This window comes from Oncorhynchus nerka, linkage group LG13 (genome assembly GCF_034236695.1).
Source record: "Oncorhynchus nerka isolate Pitt River linkage group LG13, Oner_Uvic_2.0, whole genome shotgun sequence".
Taxonomy (NCBI): Eukaryota; Metazoa; Chordata; class Actinopteri; order Salmoniformes; family Salmonidae; genus Oncorhynchus; species Oncorhynchus nerka.
Window position 1 is genome coordinate 31774028 of NC_088408.1, and position 25105 is coordinate 31799132.

General features: G+C 43.1%; 2 protein-coding genes and 1 pseudogene across 2 annotated transcripts in view; 1 reads left to right on the top strand and 2 right to left on the bottom strand.

Moving 5' to 3' along the window:
* The window catches only part of LOC115139364 (sodium-dependent multivitamin transporter-like), a 44664-nt gene extending 35156 nt beyond the window's left edge, over positions 1-9508 (bottom strand). The window contains exon 1 of the mRNA XM_029676647.2: positions 9177-9508. The gene's annotated coding sequence lies outside the window, so the exon portion shown is untranslated. The remainder of the gene's footprint in view (positions 1-9176) is intronic.
* Positions 9509-12012: 2504 nt separating this feature from the next.
* Positions 12013-22743, bottom strand: LOC115139367 (large ribosomal subunit protein uL30-like; annotated as a pseudogene).
* Positions 22744-23199: 456 nt separating this feature from the next.
* The window catches only part of LOC115139363 (nuclear receptor coactivator 1-like), an 88686-nt gene continuing 86780 nt past the window's right edge, over positions 23200-25105 (top strand). Inside the window, exon 1 of the mRNA XM_029676645.2 lies at positions 23200-23731. The gene's annotated coding sequence lies outside the window, so the exon portion shown is untranslated. The remainder of the gene's footprint in view (positions 23732-25105) is intronic.

Below are 25105 nucleotides of genomic sequence, written 5' to 3' on the forward strand. Positions count from 1 at the left end.
TGGGGCTTCACTTGGCCTGTGCCAGCCGTGTAACAGAGAGACAGAAACACTGTGCCCACTGCTCATTGTCGCTACAGAGGGTTATTTTTCATGGCTCCTTTAATGAGACACCCTGCTGGTCTGGTCTCAGGCCATAAAGTCAGCCACAGCATGGGTCAGCATTGTGTGTGTGTCTCCAACAGGGTAGAAAAATAACTACTGCAGAGCCAGAGGTATTTATAGAAACAGGGAAAGCTACTTAAAATGCCAGTCTTGATGCATGATCAGGGGCAATTGAAAACGTGTTGCCAACAACTTGGTTGCCTTCTCCCAATATATGTAGGTCATTGAGGTTCATAAAGTAATCAGTGCTCCCAGCCATCCAGGACGTACATGCCAAGCGGTGTCTGAGAAAGTAATGAGAAAGTGCCAAAGACTCCAGCCACCCGAGACATAGACTGTTCTCTAAGCTCCCATCCAGCACGCAGAACCGGTGCATCATGGCTCAGACAAACAGACTCCAAAACCACTTCTATCCCCTGGCCATAAGACTTAAATGGCCAAACAACTACTGCTCTCCATCGCCCACAGACTATCCACACTGATTATATACCCATCCACAGGTATCTACCCAGGTTTCTAAAATTAACATTGATTAGATGCATTACTCCATTACGCTGTTGTTCATTGATTATTGACTGCCATAAACATGAGTATTTATCCTGCTACTGGTCACTATTACTCCCGTTCACATATATATATATATTACCATTAGTATATTACAATAAGTATTTATACACTGCTCAAAAAAATAAAGGGAACACTAAAATAACACATCCTAGATCTGAATGAATGACATTCTTATTAAATACTTTTTTCTTTACATAGTTGAATGTGCTGACAACAAAATCACACAAAAAGTATCAATGGAAATCAAATTTATCAACCCATGGTGGTCTGGATTTGGAGTCACACTCAAAATTAAAGTGGAAAAATCACACCACAGGCTGATCCAACTTTGATGTAATGTCCTTAAAACAAGTCAAAATGAGGCTCAGAAGTGTGTGTGGCCTCCACGTGCCTGTATGACCTCCCTACGACGCCTGGGCATGCTCCTGATGAGGTGGCGGATGGTCTCCTGAAGGATCTCCTCCCAGACCTGGACTAAAGCATCCGCCAACTCCTGGACAATCTGTGGTGCAACGTGCCGTTGGTGGATGGAGCGAGACATGATGTCCCAGATGTGCTCAATTGGATTCAGGTCTGGGGAACGGGCGGGCCAGTCCATAGCATCAATGCCTTCCTCTTGCAGGAACTGCTGACACACTCCAGCCACATGAGGTCTAGCATTGTCTTGCATTAGGAGGAACCCAGGGCCAACCGCACCAGCATATGGTCTCACAAGGGGTCTGAGGATCTCATCTCGGTACCTAATGGCAGTCAGGCTACCTCTGGCGAACACATGGAGGGCTGTGCGGCCCCCCAAAGAAATGCCACCCCACACCATGACTGACCCACTGCCAAACCGGTCATGCTGGAGGATGTTGCAGGCAGCAGAACGTTCTCCACGGCGTCTCCAGACTCTGTCACGTCTGTCACATGTGCTCAGTGTGAACCTGCTTTCATCTGTGAAGAGCACAGGGCACCAGTGGCGAATTTGCCAATCTTGGTGTTCTCTGGCAAATGCCAAACGTCCTGCACGGTGTTGGGCTGTAAGCACAACCCCCACCTGTGGACGTCGGGCCCTCATACCACCCTCATGGAGTCTGCTCAAATGGTCAGAAACAGACACATGCACATTTGTGGCCTGCTGGAGGTCATTTTGCAGGGCTCTGGCAGTGCTCCTCCTGCTCCTCTTTGCACAAAGGCGGAGGTAGCGGTCCTGCTGCTGGGTTTTTGCCCCCCTACGGCCTCCTCCACGTCTCCTGATGTACTGGCCTGTCTCCTGGTAGCGCCTTCATGCTCTGGACACTACACTGACAGACACAGCAAACCTTCTTGCTTGCCACAGCTCGCATTGATGTGCCATCCTGGATGAGCTGCACAACCTGAGCCACTTGTGTGGGTTGTAGACTCCGTCTCATGCTACCACTAGAGTGAAAGCACCGCCAGCATTCAAAAGTGACCAAAACATCAGCCAGGAAGCATAGGAACTGAGAAGTGGTCTGTGGTCCCCACCTGCAGAACCACTCCTTTATTGGGGTGTCTTGCTAAATGCCTATAATTTCCACCTGTTGTCTATTCCATTTGCACAACAGCATGTGAAATGTATTGTCAATCAGTGTTGCTTCCTAAGTGGACAGTTGGATTTCACAGAAGTGTGATTGACTTGGAGTTATATTGTGTTGTTTAAGTGTTGCCTTTATTTTTTTGAGGAGTGTATATTCCTACAACCAGTCACTTTCAGCCCTGTTTAGATGTACATCCTTCTCCAGTCACTTGTTATGTATAAACCCACCTGCACATTGAATATAAAGTACTGGCACTGACCTGTATATTCATCATTCTCGTGTTTATATAACGCATCATAGTTCTTGTGTTTTTTATTCGTTAGTCTATTATATTGTTATTATTTTAGATCCGTTGTATCCTGTGCACATGGCGAATAAACTTTTAAATTTGAAACTATTCTTATTAGAGGTCTACCGATTAAATCGGAATGGCCGATTAATTAGGGAAGATTTCAAGTATTCATAACAATCGGTAATCAGTATTTTTGGACACCGATTTGCCAAATTATTATTATTATTGTTTTTTTACATCTTTATTTATCTAGGCAAGTCAGTTAAGAACACATTCTTATTTTCAATGACGGCCTAGGAACAGTGGGTTAACTGCCTTATTCAGGGGCAGAACGACATATTTTTACCTTGTCAGCTCGGGGTTTCGTTTTTGCAACCTTCCGGTTACTAGTCCAACGCTCTAACCACCTGCCTTACATTGCACTCCACGAGGAGACTAGTGATTATGTTAAGATTGATTGTTTTTTATAAGATAAGTTGCTAGCGAGCATTAAACGTATCTTGGCTCCTTGCTGCACTCGCGTAACATGTAGTCAGCCTGCCACGCAGTCTCCTCGTAGAGTGAAATGTAAATCGGCAATAATCTGCGCCCAAAAATTCTGATTACCGATTGTTATGAAAACTTGAAATCGGTCAACCTCTACTTGGCAAACCTGTATTTGGGGAGTTTCTTGCATTCTTCTCTGCAGATCCTCTCAAGTCTGGTTGGATGGGGAGTGTCACTGCACACCTATTTTCAGGTGTCTCAAGAGATGTTTGATCAGGTTAAAGTCCAGGCTCTGGCTGGGCTACTCAAAGACATTCAGAGACTTGTCCCGAAGCCACTCCTGCGTTGTCTTAGCTGTGTGCTTAGGGTTGTTTTCCTGTTAGAAGGTGAACCTTTGCCCCAGTCGGAGGTCCTGAGTGCTCTGGAGCAGATTTTCATCAAGGATCTCTCAGTACTTTGCTTAGTTTGTCTTTCCCTCGATCCTGACTAGTCTCCCAGTCCCTGCCGCTGAATAACATCCTCCACAACAGGATGCGGCCACCATGCTTCACCATAGGCATGGTACCAGCTTTCCTCCAGACATGACACTTGACATTAAGGACACAAAGTTCAATCTTGGTTTCATCAGACCAGAGAATCTTGAAACTGATGGTCTGAGAGTCCTTTAGGTACCTTTTGGCAAACTCCAAGCAGGCTGTCATGTGCCTTTTACTGAGGGTTGGCTTCCATCTGGCCACTCTACCGCCTGATTGGTGGAGTGCTACAGAGGTGGGAGAACCTTCCAGAAGGACAACCATCTCCACAGAGGAACTCTGGACCTCTGTCAGAGTGATCTCGGGTTCTTGGTCACCTTCTCGATTGCTCAGTTTGGCCGGGCGGCCAGCTCTAGGAAGTTTGTTCCAAAATTCTTCCATTTAAGAATGATGGAGGCCACTGTGTTCTTGGGGACATTCAATGCTGCAGAATTATTTTGGTACCCTTCCCCAGATCGGTGCCTCGACACAATCCTGTCTCGGAGCTCTACGGACAATTCCTTCAACCTCATGGCTTGGTTTTTGCTCTGACGTGCACGGTCAACTGTGGGACCTTATATAGACAGGTGTCTATTTTCCACCATAATTTGCAAATAAATTCATTAAAAATCCTACAATGTGATTTTCTGGATTTTTTTTCTCATTCTCTCTGTCATAGTCGAAGTGTACCTATGATGTAAATTACAGGCCTCTCATCTTTTTAAGTGGGAGAACTTGCACAATTGGTGGCTGACTAAATACTTTTTTGCCCCACTGTATATATTTTTGGCTGTGACCTGCGGCTGACTATCATGAAACCTTTACTCTTCAGTTAACACACACACACACACTCTTCCTCGCTCTCGTAAAACACACACACTCTTCCTCCCACACCGTCTCCCTCGCTCTTGTAAAACACACACACAGCTCCCAACTTTTAAAATGTTCGGCAACAAACAGAATTTAAGGAACACCAGAATTGAATCGATTGTTGATATAGTTTAGGCTTACATTAGGCCTATAATCCTACCTTTTGAAGCACATCTCATGAGTAGCAAACCCTTTTCCTTTCTTCCTGGGCCAAACAAATTTGCCTAAACCTAATGTCAAGTTACTAGGTTGTTAGTTAGTAACATGATTGAACAACGTTGTTTGTTATCAAACCAATAACTAGTGATCCGGGATTAGTTTAAAATGGCCCGCGACATGATGTGTGAAATCATATCAAATGCGCACGAATCCCGATAGAAAGAGAAAAGGTATATTTGGTAACGTGGGTCATATTGTTTTAACCGTTTAAGCTAGAGACAAGTCGTTTTCTTTGCTGTAAAGCTGCATGTGTGTAGCCTCTGACACTCAGAGGCAGCATGACAGTGAACTTGCAAAGTCTACTCTGACTGATCTGTGCTCTTGGTTATAACAGGTGATGAAACGATACAACGTGTCAACATTGCTCGCTTTGCACTCCGCTCCAATGTAACAAAACGTACAAATCTAACAGGAGACTCATCAGGGTCTGGGTGTGCATCCCTGCTAGCCATCACGGCTAAATTATATATTGTTTTAGAACTGAAGGTGGAATAGACAGGTGAAGAGTGGACAGAGAGTAGCAGTAGGGCTGGTTGGGGATGAGGCTGGCTGATTACAGCTGTGCAATGCGCATGAAAGTGAACTGGATATTATTGAGACTATAGTGGCTGTTGGTTAAATTCAACTGAATTTATAAACATTTTGTAGCAGGTTCTTTGGATCAGTAGGGCTGAAAAAGTATTCTAAAATGTTGGTATAAGTATCATGACATTTTGGTGCCGTGATATTGGTAAAAGTCCACAATGAAACTGACATCAAAAGTGGAGAATGATAGCCTCCATTTGCATCAAGTAGCCTACCATTTGATTCAATAAACATGTTGAAATGATGATATCACTGGAGTCATTGCAAATACATTTGTGCCCCTTGGGAACCTACCTGGAGTTGGCAAACATATTTAATACATAGCCTATAACTTGTGTTTATTGTTGTTGTAGCCTTGTGTTATTATGCAATTATTAATGGCCATGTTTAGTTAATGAAGTTGGAAGTTCTCAATTGTGATCATGGTCACAGTTCTATCGCAACTTCTGACTTCAACTGTATATATATACACACACACACACACACATACACCACCCCACCAATTACTGGGTGGAACCTGTTTATTTTCAAGTGATGTTATTACCTAAAGTGAGCTTACAGGGACAAATTATTGTTTACTTCTACTTTGGGAGAAGATGGTCCCTTGAACTTGGCCACTGTGATGTGGGACTTAACTGCCATGACTACCCTGGTCAGGGTCTGGTTTCACTATTCCACTATTCCTTTACATTGTGAACTTCATCCTTATCAAGGAATGTTCTGGAGATTTTCCTGTCTGCCTTTTCACCAAATCACAACAGGTTTGTGCCCCATCTCAACACCCCCATACCCTTTTACCTTCTCATAGCCTCACCCCAATCTATACAGAGGTCACATCTCTCAGATGCCACTGAATGTGAAGAGATTGTGAATTCCATCCAGTCAATTATGGTATCCCTCCCACTGGCCATTCTTCGGGGGAAACATCACTCATGGTCTCTGTTGCAAAAAGTTGGGAATTAGCAGAATTCTGTGTAAAGACAAAGTATCTACCTGGGTGAGCTTCCCCTGATATCTGACCAGGGTCCAATAGTGCACTTTATAGGGAATAAGGTGTCGTGGGATGCAACCTCAATTGGACCTCTCCAGTCCTAACCCATCCAACAACGACGAGACGACCTACAGGGAGGAGGTGAGGGCCCTCGGAGTGTGGTGTCAGGAAAATAACCCCACACTCAACGTCAACAAAAACTAAGGAGATGATTGTGGACTTCAGGAAACAGCAGAGGGAACACCCCCCTATCCACATCGATGGAACAGTAGTGGAGAGGGTAGCAAGTTTCAAGTTCCTCGGCATACACATCACAGACAAACTGAATTGGTCCACTCACACAGACAGCATCGTGAAGAAGGCGCAGCAGCGCCTCTTCAACCTCAGGAGGCTGAAGAAATGCTTGCCTACGGAGCTGTGAGGGGAACGGCACCTCAGTACCTCCAGGCTCTGATCAGGCCCTACACCCAAACAAGGGCACTGCGTTCATCCACCTCTGGCCTGCTCGCCTCCCTACCACTGAGGAAGTACAGTTCCCGCTCAGCCCAGTCAAAACTGTTCGCTGCTCTGGCCCCCCAATGGTGGAACAAACTCCCTCACGACGCCAGGACAGCGGAGTCAATCACCACCTTCCGGAGACACCTGAAACCCCACCTCTTTAAGGAATACCTAGGATAGGATAAAGTAATCCTTCTCACCCCCCCCCCTTAAAGATTTAGATGCACTATTGTAAAGTGGCTGCTCCACTGGATGTCATAAGGTGAATGCACCAATTTGTAAGTCGCTCTGGATAAGAGCGTCTGCTAAATGACTTAAATGTAAATGTAAATGCAACTGCCAATCAGCAGTTATTAGAATGCATTTGACTATAACCTTCAGTCTATCAGATTAGGCAACAATTACAAAATAATATTAAAAAACAATTTTACCTGAATGTTGATGACGAGCATAGGCCGATTCAGTTCATATCCATATTATTCATATTTGATTCAGTGATTAAAATGATGACCCCATCCTCAGTAGTCCATTCAAGCAGGGCAACAGAAGCACTTCCTATCTCAAAATTGCCTCTCTATCATGTTGAATACATTTGTCTGTCAATTTGAACTAAACAAGCTGCTAAAGTGTTCATTTTACATCTTGCCTAGGTTACTGTAGGCTGAAACTAGATGCCGTCCTATCAGGGGCTGTAGGCTATCTAGCTAACCAAACTATGACAAAGTTTAATTACAATCATAAACCCAGATTTTAGTCAGTAGGCCTAGCCTATTGAAATGACATGTTAATCTCCCAAATAGGCCATTTATAACAGTTTGTAGTCTTAACACCTGGCACACAAGTCACAATTGAAAGATCATTTTTAAAGTTTGTCCAAGTGTCTCTTGAACAGAGATCGAAATCCTCTTTCCAACTTTCACCCCTCAAGTTAAACTGAACAAAAATATAAAATGCAACATGCAACAATTAACGATTTTACTGAGTTCACATAAGGAAATCAGTCAATTGAAATAAATGAATTAGGCCCTAATCTATGGATTTTACATGACTGGGCAGGGGTGCAGACATGGGTGGGCCTGGGAGGGCATAGGCCCACCCACTTGGCAGCTAGGCCAAGTCAATCAGAAAAACAAAATTCCCCACATAAGGGCTTTATTACAGACAGAAATACTCCTCAGCACCCTGTCCCTCCTCCCCTCAGACAATCCCGCAGGTGATGATGCCGGATGTGGAGGTCCTGGGCTGGCGTGGTTACACGTGGCCTGCGGTTGTGAGGCCTGTTGGACATACTGGCAAATATTCTAAAACGAGGTGGTAAATTAACATTCAATTCTCTGGCAACAGCTCTGGTGGACATTCCTGCAGTCAGCATGCCAATTGCACACTCCAGTGAAACTTGAGACACCTGTGACATAGTGTCATGTGACAAAACTGCACATTTTAAAGTGGCCTTTTGTCCCCTGCACAAGGTGCACCTGTGTAATGACCATGCTACTTAATCATCTTCTTGATATGCCACACCGGTCAGGTGGATGGATTATCTTGGCAAAGGAGAATTGCTCACTAACAGGGATGTAAACAAATTTGTGCACAACATTTGAGAAGTAAGCTTTTTGTGTGTATGGAACATTTCTGGGATATTTTTATTTCAGCTAATGAAACATGGGGCCTACACTCCACATGTTGCATTTGTGCTCTTGTTAGTGAATCATTTATTATGGCATTTTAATTATTTTATTAGGTTAGTCACGTTAACTAGCAATAATTGTTCTGATGGAAAACCGAATTGTGCTCTTCACATTATAAGTTAAATTGATATTCCTTCATTTGATTTAGCGTTATGGGGTTAAAAGTGGTTTGGCTAAGTGTGGCAACAACTTTGTTGCTGCGAAACAAAACAATTGGGCTAGTTTTCTGGGCTTGTGGTAGGGTTCTGAGTGGTAACTACCTGACAACCCTACTCTGCAGAAGGGAATTGGGTTGATACCACGATGTTTGACAGGTCAATCTCAAAACATGGAACTTTGTCTTGAAATATGTTACAACCTGGCCACAAGAGCTTGACACAACAGTAAAAGTTGAAAATAACAAATCAAAATACTTTTTAAGTTAAACGTTAGCAACCGACACGCTGGGTTTAACAATGTTTAGATAAATTATAAAGTTACACGGTCATCAGCGATTGCTACAGTAACAAGCTAGCTCTATTTCAAACAAGAAACTAACTACCATGGACATCAACATAACGTATTTCCCAAGCCAAGTCCCCAGTTGACTATATAACTCAATGTTAAACTATAAATAAATGAGTTTACGTCCGCGTGGACCTCCTTCCACTGAAGTGAACTTTCAACTCGTGCTTCGGTTTACCGGCATCGCTATCGGCATGAGGTTTGAACCAATGTGCTGTTGTAAGCATTCAAGACTGTCATCACGATGGCTTGTTTAAATGTCAAGTACACATATCGGGCGACTTTGTTGATTTAGTTGTAAGGAGTACATGCACATCTCACCGTGATCAGATGCGTGAGTCGCCATTCATTCGGTTCGTTATGGAGGAGGAACAAGCGATACGAACCGCCCATTCTCCTTGATAGCTTCGACACTGCTGCCTTGCTTCACACATGACTAACATATGCTACTAAATTGCTTCTAATAGTCTTCCGTGCAAATAATGTCCATCTCGAGTAATAGCAGAAAACCCTTACTTGGGGGTCCTCATGTTTATCACGAACATAATGTTTACCACCAATTTAATCGTGACCTTAAAATGCATGGATCATACAGGACATGTGCTTAATTTGTAAATCAGGAGGTGCCGGTGTTGTGCGGAAAAGCTCCCCCTTCCAGAATCCCCCCCACGCACTCTATTTTTCGTTGCTGCGACTTGTTGCTAGTTGAGATTTCTGTTCACGTTGGGCTGCATTTCATTATATTTTTAATGTCGGTTTGATTGCGGGGAGGCACTAGTAATGTCTGCAGTTTTCGGTTTGGCTATTTGTTTAAAGTGTATTAGTCTATAAATAAATCTCTTTGCCAAAATTCGTCATCTCTCCCATGTCTTATTCGACTAGTTGTTCTGAAATGTGTATCGCTTGCCTACATTTTACTCCCTCCTCTGTTTTAATATAACACACATACATTAAAAATTCATTTTGGTTGCCAAACGTGAAGTTTGTTCTATAGAAAGTATTTGACCTATGCCACACAATTAAGGAAATTAGATTGGGGGGGGGGGGAGATTCCGGCAGGCAACATTGACAATGGAGAAAATGTTAAGTTAATTTCCTACAATTCTACACATTTTTCCGTAGGATGGAGATAAATGCAAAATGAGTATAATTGCATGACATTTGTTATAAAAGGGGCAGAGATACATTTTTGCCGTTTTAAAGCTAATTTCCTGCAATTATACCCATTTTGCCATGGGGTGGAGATGTTGGTAGTTTTAAAGTTATTTTCCTGCACATTTATACATTTTGCCATGACTTATGTCATGTTAATGATAACTGAGTAAAAGTGACTAACAAAATCAATGGGGGCCCCCTGGAGGTCAGGACATCTGGGAACATGGCCAGTTGGTATACAGCCATGATTACTATAAGTTTAAGTAATTGCTAAGACTAACTTATCAATCTAAATAGTTAGCTGATCAACTAATTGAGTGACTGACAAAACAAGAGAGACACTGCTGATGCACAACCAAATGTCAAAATGTTACTTAGTGTACTCCACTAGCGGCCGGGGGCCCTAAGCAACTGCTTATGCGTGTAGCTGGTCATGAATAGAGCCAATGTGACTCCGTACTCTACACTGAAAAAAATATGACTGCAGCATGTAAAGTGTTGGTCCCATGTTTCATAAGCTGAAATAAAAGATCCCAGAAATGTAACAAATGCACAATAAGCTTATTTCTCTAAAATGTTGTGCACAAATGTGTTCACATCCCTATTTGTGAGCATTTCTCTTTTACCAAAATTATCCATCCACCTGGCAGGTGTAGCATATCAAGAAGTGGATTAAACAACATGATCATTACACAGGCACCCCTTGTGCTGGGGACAGTGAAAGGCCACTCTAAAATGGGCCATTTTATCACACAACACAATGCCACAGATGTCTCAAGTTGAGGGAGTGTGCAATTGGCATGCTGACTGCAGAAATGTCCACCAGAAATGTTGCCAGAGAGTTGAATGTTAATTTCTCAACCATGTCACCTCCAACGTTGTTTTAGAGAATTTGGTGGTACGTCGAACCGGCCTCACCAGCAGACCACATATGGCATTGTGTGGGCGAGCGGTTTGATCATTTGGTGGTGGGATTAGGGAAACCCAACACAATTGCATTTTATCGATGGCAATTTGAATGCACAGAGATACCGTGACGTGATCCTGAGGTTCATTGTCGTGCCATTCATCCACCGCCATCCTTGTTTCAGCATGACACAATTCCTGGAAGCTGAAAATGTTCAATGGCCATGGCCACCAGATGTCACCTATTGAACAAGTTTAGGATGCTCTGGATCAACGTACGACAGCGTATACCAGTTCCCGCCAATATCCAGCGACTTCGCATAGCCATGGAAGAGGATTGAGAACATTCTACAGGCCACAATCAACAACCTGATCAACCCCATGCGAAGCAGATGCCTAATTTATTTCTAATGACTTCTTTTCTTATTTGAACTAACTCTTTGAAATTGTTGCATGCTGCATTTATATGTTTAAGTATACATGTCAGAAAGGCATGTTTGATCTACATAGCCTATTTATCTTAACATTTCAAAACATCCAATACTGCTGAATCCAGGTATCTTTTTTTTTCTTACTCCAGCATCAGGACCGTACATCAATAGACACATTGTGGTTGGTTAGGGCTTTATCATCTACATCTTCAGTGTGGTGTCATTAAAATCGTCATTTCTCAAAAGGCAAGGCAATGTGATTTTTTTCCATGAAAATGTTGGACCAGACCACCCTGATATGACGCAGAGCAGCGAGACAGATTTGTACCCCCTTTTAAGTCCCTCAATATACTTACTGTCATACTCTACTGTAGATTTTAACATGCATAACATGTCATTGTCTTACATTTCCAACCATTCACGTACCGAAATAAAAAAATGCATAGACAAATCAAATGTTGCTGGCACAAGTAGCACATGTCCCTGCATTGCAGCACCCTGGGATGCAGTTTCCCCAGACCCCCCCCCCCCCCTCCACTGGGTTGGACGAGTCACATCTCCCTAAATTGATTGACACACTGAGCAGCCAATGGCAGCTGAACCTTTTGAGGAAGAAATTGCAGGAATTGAGGCATTAAAAAAAGGCAACATTGTCTGCACCCAAGTACAAAATCGTTTCAGTTTATTGAAAAACATTCATCTCACATACATAGTAAGCATAATTACATCCCCTCAACAACCTGAAGGGTAAAAGCGAGTAGTGATAAAGCTATTAGAACCTCCTTCATACGGAGCCTCTGCAGAGGTGGTAACATGAGATTACAGACTGTTCAACAAAACGGAGAGACAAACTGCTGTCTAATCACAACGTAGTCCAGAGAGGGGCAGTCTTTCCATGTGTAAAATTCTGATCAGGTCCAGTATGAACTCTGCCAGCTGGGTCCCAGTGGTGGTAAGACAAAGATGAATTGAATCCTTATGAATCTGTAAGGGATCAAAAAATATATATACATTCTCATGCCACACTGGGCAATTCATAATCTTGCAGACATGAAGGAAATTACTTACAGAACCACCAATGAGTAGGCTATGAAAAAAAAAAAGAAGAAAGTTCATCACTGGCTCTAGGAAAAAGTATGACGTGAAAGTGTCTGTCGTGCAGCCTCAGTTTAGCTGCCTGATGATTGAGTTAACGTCCATCCCTCTGGGCCCTGGGTTGCCAATGTTCTTCAAAAGACCTGCCTTGTCCCTGGCAGCGTGACGAGCCACAGACAGCCTGAACGGCCATATGAAGTTGCTGACCACACGGAAGTTCATCCCCACAGAGTAGATCTCATGGATCAGGTCCTCTAGACAGATTATGCCGTATTTGCCTGAGAGGAGATGGAAACATTGTACATGTATCTCATTGAAAATCACTGTCGGAAAACCACCATTTCATATTTTCTGTATGATCTGAGCGTGATGCAACATTTTGATTGCTAAATTTGACATGCACATACAAAATGTATCAAGACTTGTTACATCATACTGATGAAAAATACATACTATAAATGGATCCTTACCCATATGCTGCTCAATGAGTGTGTTGTCTGTGAGAGCGACCTTTCGCTTGTTAATCTTTGCCTGTCCTCTTTTCAAGATCAGCTCACAAGATCAGACTTCAAGTTGGGAAACCTGTTTAGTGTGAATAATTCACCATCGTTAGTACAATACATTGTCAAACTAGCTGGTTCTACAAGTTAAGTGAAATATCTTCATTGCAAGCTCTAAACCCAACAATGCAGTATTACTGAACAAAAATATAACATGCAACATTTTAAAAGATTTTACTGAGTTACAGTTCATACGGAAATCAGTCAATTAGGTCCCCAATCTATGGATGTCATATTACTGGGATTAGATAGTTAGTCACAGATCCATAGAAATAAATTAAAAAGGGGCGTGGTGTGACCATTTTCCTTATGCAGAGAGACACCTTCTCAGAGTTGATCAGACTTGATTGTGGCCTGTGGAATGTTGACCCACTTCTCTTCGATGGCTGTGCGAAGTCTCTGAATATTGCCGGAACTGGAACACGCTGTCGTACGTCAATCCAGAGCATCTCGGACATGCTCAATGGGTGACATGTCTGGTGAGTATGCAGGTCATGGAAGAATTGGGACATTCAGCTTCCAGGAATTGTGTAAAGATACTTGCGAAATGGGGCCGTGCATTATGCTGAAACATGAGGTGATGGCGGTGGATGAACTGCAGGACAAAGGGCCACCGGACTTTGTCACGGTATCGCTGTGCATTCAAATTGCCATTGATAAAATGCAATTTTGTTAGTTCTCCGTAGCTTATGCCATAACCACATTATGGGGCACTCTGTTCAATACATTGACATCAGCAAACTGCTTGCCCACAACGCCATACACGTTATCTGCCATGTGCCCGGTACAGTTGAAACCGGGATTCATCCACGAAGAGCACATTTCTTCAGTCTGCCAGTGGCCATCGAAGGTGAGCATTTGCCCACTGAAGTCGGTTACGACGCCAAACTGCAGCCAGGTCAAGACCCTGATGAGGACGACGAGCACGCAGATCAACTTCCCTGAGACAATTTCTGCAGAAATTCTTCACTCGTGCAAACCCACAGTTTCATCAGCTGTCCAGGTGGCTGGTCTCAGACAATCCTGCAGGTTATGAATCCAGATGTAGAGATCCTGGGCTGGCGTGGTTACACGTGGTCTGCAGTTGTGATGACGGTTGGACGCGCTGCCAAATTCTCTAAAATGACGTAGGCAGCTTATGGTAGAGAAGGGAACATGACATTTTGGCAACAGCTCTGGTGGACATTCCTGCAGTGAGTATGCCAATTGCACGCTCCCTCATAACTTGAGACATCTGTGGCATTTTGTTGTGTAACAAAACTGCACATTTTACAGTGGCCTTTTGTTCCCAGCACAAGGTGCACCTGTGTAATGATCATGCCGTTTAAATCAGCTTCTTGATATGCCACACCTGTCGTCAGGTAAAAAAAAAATAAGGTCGAACAAAACACAAGAAATACAAACAGGACATGAGAAAGTAAGCCATATACAGGGTCAGTTCTAATACCATATTTATCATGTGCAGGGATACTGGAGTGATAGGGGTAGATAGGTATAGGGGTAAGGTGACTAGGCCTCTGGATATATGATAGAGTAGCAACAGTGTACATATTTGTATGTGAATGTGTGCGCACGAGTATAGGGTCAGTATCAATGTGTATGCATGTTATGTGTGTCAGTAAATGACTGTGTGTTACGGATACAGGTATCCTGTGTCTGTGTGTATATGTATCCTGTGTTGTTTTCTCTCCTTCTCCCCTCACAGGTGAAAATCATCACTCCCCAATCAGTCACCAATCCAATCATCAATCAGAAGACACACCTCCTCCTGTTTCCTACCCTATCACAGTTCTTTTCCCTTGGTTTAAAAACCCTGTCAGTTGTTTGCTCTAGAGCTCAATCTCTCTGTAAATGCCATGTCTGTAGGGCTCTGTGTTTCACTCTCTCTTTGTGTATTAACCTCTTTTGTTTGAGCACCTCCATAGCACTTTCATCACCTGTGAGTATTGTTTTTGGTTATGGTGTTTGTTTGATTGCTGGTGGGAAAAGGGGAAACCAAGACAAGTCGCCCATGGGCATACACTACCCGTAGGTAGACTTTTAAATACACTAGTTAGAACTGGGCGGACCACCCACTGTATTTTTGGTTAGTTAGTTAGCTGTTGTTAAAGTAGGCTAGTTTAGTTTAGGGGTGTTTTTGAATACTTATTGTTTCTTTCCTTGGGTCCAGCTCAGACCCTTTTCCTGCTCCCCCATTACCGTGTGTTTACAAATAAACCTTGAGTTTGACAGATTTCAGTTGTCGTAGTTATTTCGTTCTCACTTTTACTTTGTCACTATTAGAATTTGCATGAGTTATGTTACGGGTCTCATTACCCCCCCCCCCCGCCCCCCCCCCAGACTGTCGGGCCAAAAGGGATTCGTAACACTGTGCATGAGTGTGCATAGACAGTGCAAAAATTCAATGCACTATATACAAAAGTATGTGGAAACGCCGTCAAATTAGTGGATTCTGCTATTTCAGCCACACCCATCGCCAACAGGTGCATAAAATCAAGCATACAGCCATGCAATCTCCATAGACAAACACTGGCAGACTTTCAACGTGGCAACGTCATAGAGTTCCACCTTTTCAACAAGTCTGTCCTGGTTCAAATGTAATTAGTGTGAAGTGGAAACGTCTAGGAGCAACAACAGCTCAGCTGCAAAGTGGTAGGAAACAAGCTCACAGAAAGGGACCGCTGAAGCTCGTAGCGTGTCAAAAATGGTCGGTCCTTGGTTGCAACACTCACTACCAAGTTCCAAACGGCCCCTGGAAGTAACGTCAGCACAATAACTGTTCGTTGGGAGCTTAATGAAATGGGTTTCCATGGCCGAGCAGCCGCACACAAGCCTAAGTTCACCATGCACAATGCCAAGCTTCGGCTGGAGTGGTGTAAAGCTTGCCGCCGCTGGACCCTGGAGCAGTGGAAATGAATCACGCTTCAACATCTGGCAGTCCGATAGATGAATCTGGGTTTGATGGATGCCATGCAAACGCAACCTGCCTGAATTCATAGTGCCAACTGTAAAGCTTTGGTGAAGGAAGAATAATGGTCTGGGGCTGTTTTTCATGGTCGGGCTAGGCCCTTAGTTCCAGTGAAGGGAAATTTTAACACTACAGCATACAATGACATTCTTGACAAATCTGTACTTCCAACTTTGTGGCAGGCTCTTGTTTCAGCATGACAAAGTGAAGTCCACACTGAAATGATTTCTAGAGATTGGTGTGGAAGAACTTGACTGGCCTGCACAGAGCCCTTACCTCAACCCCATAGAACACCTTTGGGATGAATTGGAACACTGACTGCGAGCCAGGCCTAGTCGCCCAACATCAGTGCACGACCTCACTAATGCTCGTGGCTGAATGGAGGCTAGTCCCCGCAGCAATGTTCCAACATCTAGTGGAAAGCATTTCCAGAAGAGTGGAGGCTGTTATAGCAGCAAAGCAACATATTAATGCCCATGATTTTGGAATAAGATGTTAGAGCAGGTGTCCACATACTTTTAGTCACATAGTGTACAAGGGTCAACTCAGTCCATGTAGCCGTTTTGTTTCATATTTAGCAGTCTTATGGCCTTGGGATAGAAGCTGCTCAGGAGCCGGTTGACATCAGACTTGATGCACTGGTACCGTGTGGAAGCAGAGAGAACAGTCTATGGCTTTGGTGACTGGAGTCTAATGATTGTCCTTTCACACCGCTGTTGCGCCTTCGACTGTGCGTGGACCATTTTAAGACCTTAGTGATTTGGACACAGAGGAACTTGAAGCTATTGACCCGTTCCACTGCAGTCCACGATCTGCGCCTTGGTCTTACTGATGTTGAGGGAGAGGTTGTTGTCCAGGCACCACACTGCCAGGTCACTGACCTCTTCCCTGTAGGATATATCATTGTCGCGGTGATCAAGCCTACCAGCGTCGTGTCGTCAGCAAACTTGGTGTTGTGGGTGTGCCATAACCAGCCTTTCAAAGCACTTCATGATTGCAGATGTGAGTGCTACAGGGTGGTAGTCATTGTAGCATGACGCCTTAGAGTTAATAGGAACAGGAATGATGGATGGTGGTCAATTTAAGACGTGGGGATTACAGACTGGGACAAGGAGGTCAAATGTTAAGATGCCTGCCAGCTGTTCTGCGCATGCTCTGAGAACGCATCTTGGAATGATGTCCGGCCCCGCGAGTGTTGACCCGATTAAGACCTTACTCACTTCAGCCTAGGAGAGCGAAATTGCCCAGTCCTCTGAGTCGGTGGAGGCCCTCATGCACAGCATGCTGTTACTGTTGTTGAGTTCTTCTGGTAGAGCGGCATCATTGGGAAAACGATGGCAGGATCTTCCTTTGTAATCTGTAATCGACTGTAGCCCCTGCCACATGCTGGAGTCGGAGTCTGGAATATGATTCCACCTTATTCCTACATTGTCCTTTTGCTCATTTGATGACTCTGCGGAGGTCTTAGTGGGACTTCATATACTTGATCCCGTCCTCAGCCATAGCCTCAAGGCTGGCTGCCCTGTGCGCGGTAGCCCTGTCCTTTAGCTTAGCGCCAACCTCAGTGTTAACCCAGGGTTTTTGATTGGGGAAGCAATGAACCATCACTGTGGGGACATCGCCGATGCATTTCGTAATGAAGCCGGTGACTGAGGTGGTGAGCTCGTTGAGTCTCGTAACATATTCCAATCAGCTCTAGCAAAGCAGTCCTGTAGCATAATCTCTGATTACGATTATAATTTCTCAACGGAACAAGTCACAGATACTTCCTGTTTGAGCTTCTGCTAAACTTGATCTGATTTGCAGAATGGGGATGAGGGAGGGTGTTGTATGCCTGCTTGTGGGTAGAGTAACAGTGGTCTAGTATTATTGTTCGCTGCTCTGGCCCCCCAATGGTGGAACAAACTCCCTCACGATGCCAGGACAGCGGAGTCAATCACCACCTTCCGGAGACACCTGAAACCCCACCTCTTTCAGGAATACCTAGGATAGGATAAAGTAATCCTTCTCACCCCCTTAAAAGATTTAGATGCACTATTGTAAAGTGGCTGTTCCACTGGATGTCTTAAGGTGAACGCACCAATTTGTAAGTCGCTCTGGATAAGAGCGTCTGCTAAATGACTTAAATGTAATGTAAATGTCTAGGACTTTATCGCCCCTAGTGGTGAAGGAGAAGTGTTGGAAGTTGGGCATCACGTGTCTTAACGACGCAGAATTAATAACGCCGGCAACAAGAAAAGCAGCCTCCGGGTGCAAGTTTTCCTGCTTGTTTATCATTTGTTTTGTTTTTTTTTGTTCTGAGGTTGAATGTATACAACAATCATGATAACAGCTGAAAACTCCCTCGGGAGGTACAACGGTCGGCATTTGATCATCAGGTGAACAATGGTTTGAGACTTCCACCGTGCTCGAGTCAGAAAACCATTTGTTGTTGATGAGACAAACTCCTCCCCATTTCCTTGACAGTCTGCTTAGTGAATGGAGAAGCCATCAAGCTGGATAGCCATTGGGGCAATGTTTCCTCCAAGCTGCGCGCGGGAGCACAGCTCCCCGGGGACTGCTGGGCAGAAGAAAAATCAGCCCGTTCAGAGAAGCATGAGATTGAACTCCACTCAACTTCCTTTAGTTCTCTCATGTTAGTTAACACCATTAACTTTTCCCTTTACCGTGGGAAGTGTGATCAAATTAACGCAATATCCACTTTCAAAGCAACATACCAAAACAAAAACGAGCTATGCAAGAGATTTTTGTGGCAGAGCGCATCAGAGTAGGGTTCTATTGCAGCTCAGACCCGTACCCTACACAGAGCAGTGCCCCATAACCAATCTAAGCTGCAGCAAGCCTATATGCAAATAGACCATTGGTCTATGTGACCCGATTCAGGAAACTAGGCGTATGAAGCAAGTCACAACTTCACAGGAGAGCCGTTAGAACGTAAAAAATGTTATCTAGCTACATTTAACAAAATACTCGTCTTAGTGTGCCAGAGCGCAGAATAACCGTGTCAGTAAACATTGGCAACAAAGCTTAATTCAATTGTTGCCAGCAGCACAGTTAGTCACCAACGCTCTGGATAGCCAGCTCTGCTAGGGTGAATAAAATGGTCAGAGTGGGGTGTTCTCTCATTATGTGTCTGAAAGTAGCTAGCCAATGTTAGCTTGGGTGCTTGACTGTCGTTGTGAGGTCAGAGCTTTTGGATTAACCTTACTTATTGGCCAGAGTGTCCAGTGTGCGCTCTGAAGGCGAAACACTCTGCATTTACATATGGACAATCTGTCACCAACGCTCTGGATTACATAACAGCCTAACCAGCTATGCTAGGGTGAGTAATGTTCAGTGAGCTGTTCTCTCTCTCTCTTAAAATGTCTGGAAGTACCTGGCAAGTTAGTACAGAATGCTCAGATCAACTCTTAAAGAGATGGGTGTGGCTAAGGCATAAGAGGGTGAGAACAATGTTGATTGGGTGTAGACAAAGGGCACTCCAATAGTAGTACCAAAACAGTGAAAGACTTAAAGCATAATTACTTTTCCATTGTTTCCTCAAATGCAGTGTATGATATACCATTTTGTAGCTCCGAGTCTCGAATTCAAAATGTTGCTACAAGACCGAATCCAGCTGGTGAGTCACACATGGATTTATGCCATTCACTTTGAACTGTTTTACAACATAAGCGACGTCGATTATTATGTGCTTGTTTTGCAATCAAAGAAAGAGCTGCATGTAGCCACGTGTGCACTTTTGTTCATATTCTTTGCTAGATAGTGAGTTATTAGGCCAGTTATAGCTCATTTACAGTCAGCAATGTGGGAGTGATTGCTTCCAATAAGGGCACTAAACATGTATATTTCTAGCCATCTTTGAAAAGAGTCAGGTCGAGCTTTTTATGTCTTACAATGGGGCAATGTTGTTATTTGAGACAGGCTTGAATAAGTGAAGTCGCCAATAGGCAGAGTGTAGCATAATATGTCCGATTGTCTGGAATAATGGTATGGGAATAAGGAATTTTGTTTCTTGTTCCTGTTCCTAGTTTCTTGCATCAAACACCACAACAAAATGTTTAGTCACCTTATCTGAAGGACAAGTGGATAAACAGGTTAATGTCAAGTTTTTTTCTCCGAAAAGTCTCACGGAACATAGGCCTACATTGAACACCACACATTGGCTACTAGTGTAGGCTGAATGATAGAACAGCTATTTACATGTTAAGATGTTATGGGATGCATTTTCTCCATTGTTAATTATTTTTTATGGTAGGCCGCTCTGATAGGCCCACACTACTTGGCCACTTAAAATTGTCAATTAAATTGGGTACAGCCTCACTGTTCACAGTAAGCGCGCACCAGAAATTTCACAAGGTTCACAAGTTTGCCCTCAGCAGACCTGAAATTCTCAGTGACTAAAAATATTAGAGGGAACATTGCATTGTATCTTGTCCGAAAGTCATGTTTCAGAACAGCAGAGAATATTGCAGTCCCTTTAATAGCAAATCCGCGATCGGAGGTCATCCATCTTATTTTCAAGTGACTGAACAGATGAGTCTAAGTTGAAGGCGGAATTGAGATAAGCAACTGCCGATCTGGTGTTCAAAAGTTATTGTCGGTTATAAGAAGTGATAGCGGATACATCAAAGTGGAGTCACCTCATTACATCAAGTTGCTAAGCTTTTCATTCTCAAGTCAGACCCTCCCCTCTTACTTACCCCAATGCCACATAAGGCTCAACCATTTTCAACATGGCCATAGAGGTCTCGTTCATTTTGACAAAGGCACCGCTGAAGATCTTTCTTAGTCATAACATCTGAACCACCTTCTGAACTCCGGGACTCTTTCAATCCTGCACAGACAGAAAACATGAAAATATGACCTCGATATTCAGCCAGAACACTAAAGAGGAACTGGTGAAAGTGTAATTTCAGATGATTGTGCATAGTCACTACTCCATTGTGAGTATACACAATAGGTGTGTGAACACAAACAGTTTCAGCTCTATTCTTCAGCTGCAACAGCCTAAAGTGTCTACATATCAAAGCACTTAAAATGGTTTGAGAATAGTGTTTATTTTAATTTGTTCTTAGTCTGGTTATTTTTTTTGAAGTAGTCGTGTTCTTTGGTTGTGGTGTTCTTGTACAATAGTTCTCATGTTCTGTATTGTGTGGACACCAGGAATAATAGCTACTGATTCAACAGCTAATGGGGATCTGAATAAAAGATTAGCTCAAAAAGGGATGCCAACAGCTTTATTTGCACCACCATTGCAATCAGATCATGTAGCTACAGATTTCAGTCAGTCACTCTCTGATGCGGACAGCGAAGGCCAGTCTGTTCTTTGCAGAGGGCATGGCTGGAGCTGGTCTGTGAGCTGATCTCCTGATACGGGTTTCATCGCGATGCTTTCTATGGCTATCCTTCAGGAAGTCCTCCAAGCGCTTGAACTTCAAGGGTTTCCCTTTGGATACCTGGATGAACACAATCTACACTTGTTGATGTCCAACAAATTCATCAAAACGTTTATGGTAAATGACTGGAAGACCACTATGGTAAAACTGACCACAGCTAACTACCTTTCCCTTCTCTAGAAGTGCACGGTTTTGTGGCTTTGATGGCTTGATAGGCCTTCCTCTTCTTCAGAAGGTTCTCAGGAACCAACTTTATCACCCTCTTCGCTCTAAACACGTTTCAGGTTTGATTAGTCGTATGTACAGGATACACATGGTATACACCTTCCTACGAAATGCACACTTTCTGGTTCCTTCTCGACAATGCAACAATAAGAAATTATAAGATAATACGAACAAAATAAATGCACAAGACAACATAAAAAGACATCAACACTTATATACAGATTATACAATGGTGAGACAAAAATTACAAAGCACACTGAACTATAGACAACTTCCCAGTACATAACACTGACGTCATGCACAGATGCGAGCGACTCTTGGTGGCAGTAAGAAAGACGTCGCCATCTGCGCCAATTCAACAGCCTATATTTACGTTATTACTCATACGCTAATAATTATGTTTTGATTATTGATTTAACAGTCGCAAAGATTGCATTTGGTTGTGGTATTTTCAGGAGTTGGCTAGAATACTAACGCTCACTGATATAGGCTGTAGCTAAAGCTAGCCAAAGAGCCATTTTACTGGTTGAAGTGTTTTAAGTATAACGCAGTTGATTTGCGATGACAAACACATTAAGCGTGACATTCATGCGAACATTAAAATCCAAAAGTAGTGTTAAATGCACTCATAAGAAACTCCCCCTTGTTCTGCCACCAATTTGGGCGCATCGCCCTCGTGCGACAATGTTTGCAAACATAGAAATGGGTCTATTGACAAGATTATTCCCCTATCCAGCTATGACAAAAAAATGCATGACATTCGGATCTGATTGAGTGAAATGAGGCTAGCTAGCCAGTATTTGAAAGCAAACGAAAATAAAGTTACTAGTTACATGCCATGCTGATCACATTGCACAATTATTTGTTTGCAGATTGTGTCGTATTACCTGTGTCGAACCCGTAAAATGTCATTATGTTTGCATAGTTCCGGCTGATGGGACTATCATGTGTAACTGACCCATTTATCTAGCGCTCTGTGTTGCTTATCTTTCAAACAAATCATACAAATACACGGCTTGACGGACTTCTATTGGACTGTTACATTTAAACTAGAGAATGTATGAATATTACTAATTTAGCAAAGGATGCACTTAGATCGACATGAAAACATACGTACTCAGAATCCAGTTCTGCCATCACGAATCCGATGCATGCGTAACAATATGTGCTGTCGCAGAAAAACTACGTCGAAGACTCCCCATCCTTGCTATATCTAATCTGCCACCTAGTGGCGTGCGAAGCGAAAAACAATAACAAGTGTTCAGTCTCTCTCTAAAAACAATAGGTATTGTCTTGAACATATTTCTGACATGACAATGTGTATGTAAAGTACAATGTGTACGAAATAAATGGAGGAATAAACTGAACTGTGCAAACTGACTTCATTGCCAAATTAGTTATCCCACTATGTGAACTTCATCTCCGAGGTACAACACAGATGCTTGTTAAAAAAACAACATTCATAACAAAAACCTCTATAAGAGGATATTACATCTCTATGGTGACATTTCAAGTGCAGCTTGCTTCCTTGCCCTCTCCTCGGGAACGAGCCTATTTGCTGTCATTGTGCGTGCACGAGCTACCATTGTTTGTTTGTGTAGCGACATGTTGAAAATGGCGGAGGGGAGAGACCTACGCGACATAAAGAGTCAAATATGAGTAAAACGTGAATGACAATTTCAAAACCGCAAATTAGGTTTCGTAATAACTTAATTTTTGAAGGCGATACGGAGTAATGTATAGCTGAAAACAGCGACACTATTTTGAAACTGGCTTTGAATTAGCCAATATTGCTAATCTCGCTAGCTTCAATAGTGTGTTTTTTTTTAACTCGCAGGCTTGTTTGTCAACATTAGCCAACAACCATGTTCTCCCTGACTTGTGTTAGACTGCAGCGCCAGACCACATTATCCATAGCGTGTGGAAGAGACTGATTCATGGAGCGGCAGAACAGAAAACCAAGGCACCCGAACTAGCTGGCACTGGCCGCCCAATTTACGGGCTTTACTGTTAAATATTTACATCCGAATTAGCCCATTTATGCATGGAAATTGAGCGTCTAACTTTAACCAACGACAGATTGCATTGAAATTGAATAAATACAGAAGATACACACCAGCGTATACGGAGATTGAGGCAGGTAAGTCAGCACAACACCCTGCAGAACTGCCGCAAAATAGTTTGGACTAAACCAGATTTAGCCGCGGACTGCGAACAAGCTAACGTTAGCTAGTAGCGAAGGATCAAACGTGAAGTGGGCCAGTTAGCCAGCTAACGTTGACCTTCCAATAAATCATTCAATTGAAACCATGTATTTGATAACGATATATTAAAACGTTAATTTGTGAGATTGCAAACAAGTTGATTTGTTGAAGTTTGTTGCATGTAAGGAAGACTGCTATCGCCAACGTTGAATCCTTGACCCAGGAATGGATGTGTTTTTGCCAATGTCTCGTTATGGAGTAGTAGAGCACGTGCCTCTTGTTTGCCAGTTGGCGAACTATCTGTACTTAAAATGCAATCTTCGATCCAATTAATTGTTTTCATTAGCTACATTAGTGTCCCTATTTGGTTAATCAAACATTATAGTACCGTTTGGATTAAGTGCGACCACGCTGGGAAGTTAAAGTTCTCCCTACCTAGCCATTGGAACAAGGTGAATTGGGCGTATTTTTATTGGCCAAGCTAATCAATTAGGGATCCATTTGTGACGATGTTAACTTCATTGACTGATTTGCACCTGCGTGATTGGACTGGAGATTGAGGCTCAATTATAGAATTATGGACGTTGCTTTGGCCACACCACCAGTCAGACATTTTCATCGGTCAAATTCAAGTACATATAGTGACATTGTCCTCCGTTGTGGACTGTCTTTTGTTACACATAGTATTTTATACCATGGTATTGTTGAATTACTTGTTTTTGATTGGCATTCTAGAGCATGCATTAGTTCCCTTTATAGAGTACCACAGTGTGAGTCATAAAACCTAGTGTCAAGCAAAGAAATGGTTTTAATCATTTTACCACCATTCATTTTCCCCATACGGGTTTTTAGAAACACTTAAAGTAAGGGCTGTGTTTTTTGTAGGCTTACCCTGGCGTGATGTTTTGATAACTGTGTAAATCTCTCTAGGACAAGGTGACTTATCACTATATTCGCCTGTATTTACCCCCCTATCTAATAAATTGGCTACGTTTCTTTAAATTTGACAATTCTGTGTACTCTCCTGTGGCAGTTTTACATTGACGCTACCTGTTATCAAATCAAATGTATTTATATAGCCCTTCGTACATCAGCTGATATCTCAAAGTGCTGTACAGAAACCCAGCCTAAAACCCCAAACATCAAGCAATGCAGGTGTAGAAGCACGGTGGCTAGGAAAAACACCCTAGAAAGGCCAAAACCTAGGAAGACACCTAGAGAGGAACCAGACTATGTGGGGTGGCCAGTCCTCTTCTGGCTGTGCCGGGTGGAGATTATAACAGAACATGGCCAAGATGTTCAAATGTTCA